Source organism: Cebus imitator, unplaced genomic scaffold, assembly GCF_001604975.1.
Source record: "Cebus imitator isolate Cc_AM_T3 unplaced genomic scaffold, Cebus_imitator-1.0 Scaffold51, whole genome shotgun sequence".
NCBI classification, from domain to species: domain Eukaryota; kingdom Metazoa; phylum Chordata; class Mammalia; order Primates; family Cebidae; genus Cebus; species Cebus imitator.
This window is the reverse complement of record NW_016107366.1, coordinates 9,982,312-9,983,987: the sequence shown is the minus strand read 5'-3', so window position 1 is coordinate 9,983,987 and position 1,676 is coordinate 9,982,312.

Genomic DNA, 1,676 nt, shown 5'->3' with positions numbered 1-1,676 from the left:
TCCTGCCTCAGCCTCCTGAGTAGCCGGGATTACAGGCACACACCACCATGCCCAGCTAATTTTTTGTATTTTTAGTAGAGACGGGGTTTCACCATGTTGACCAGGATGGTCTCGATCTCCTGACCTCGTGATCCACCCGCCTCGGCCTCCCAAAGTGCTGGGATTACAGGCTTGAGCCACCACGTCCGGCAATTTAACAATTTTTAAGTGCACGTTTCAATTGCATTAAGTATATTCACATTGTTGTGTGACCATCATCATCTATCTCCAGAACCTGTTCATATTCTCAACCGAAACTCTATACCCATTCAACAGCCCCCATACCTCCTTCCCTGTCCCTCTACCAACTACCATTCTACCTCTGTCTCTATGATTTTTTTTTAATTTAATTTAATTTTAATTTTTAAAAATAAAGACAGGGTTTCACCATGTTGGCCAGGCTGGTCTTGAGCTCCTGACCTTAGGTGATCCACCCACCTCGGCCTCCCAAAGTGCTGAGATTACAAGTGAGAGCCACCATGCCGGGCCTGTCTCTATGAATTTTACAATTCTAGATATCTTGTATAAATGGAATTGTACAACATTTTTTTTCTTTTGTGACTGGCTTATTTCACTTAGCATGTTTTCAAGGTTCATCCACATTGTAGCATATGTCAGAATTTCCTTCCTTTATAAGGCTGAATAATATTCCATTGTAAGTATATATCACATTTTGTTTATTCAATCTTCTCTTGAGGAACACTTGCGATACTCTCATCTTTTGGCTATTGTGAATGATGCTGCTATGAACATGGGTGTACAAATATCTATTTGAGGACACCATGGTGCCTCACGCCTGTAATCCCAGCACTTTGGGAGTTCCGAGGCGGCTGGATAATCTGAGGTCAGGACTTTGAGACTAGCCTGGCCAAAACAGTGAAACGCCATCTCCATTAAAAACACAAAAAATTGGCTGGGTGAGGTGGCTCAAATCTGTAATCTCAGCACTTTGGGAGTTCCGAGGTGGGCAGATCATCTGGGGTCAGGAGTTTGAGACTAGCCTGGCCAAAATGGTATACCTCCATCTCTACTAAAAATACAAAAAAATTACCTGGGGCCAGGCATGGTGGCTTACACCTATAATCCCAGCACTTTGGGAGGCCGAGATGAGTGGATCACTTGAGGTCTGGAGTTCAAGACCAGCCTGGCTAACATGGTGAAATCCCATCTCTAATAAAAATACAAAAATTAGCTGGGTGTGGTGGCGGGCACCTGTAATCCCAGCTACTCAGGAGGCTGAGGCAGGAGAATTGCTCAATCCTGGCAGGCGGAGGTTGCAGTGAGCTGGGATTTTGCCACTGCACCCCAGCATAGGCGACAAGAACAAAACTCTATCTCAAAAAAAACAAACAAAACACCAAATATCTGTTTGAGTACTTGCTGTCTATTCTTTCGGGTGTATACTCAGAAGAGGAAGTGCTGGATCATATGGTAATTCTGTTTAATTTTTTTGAGGAAATGCCATACTGCATTCCATACCAGTTGCAGCATTTTGCATTCCCAGTGACTTGTGTCTTTTAAAAGGTTATTTTCCCGCTGGGCGCGGTGGCTCAAGCCTGTAATCCCAGCACTTTGGGAGGCCGAGGCGGGTGGATCACGAGGTCAAGAGATCGAGACCATCCTGGTCAACATGGTGA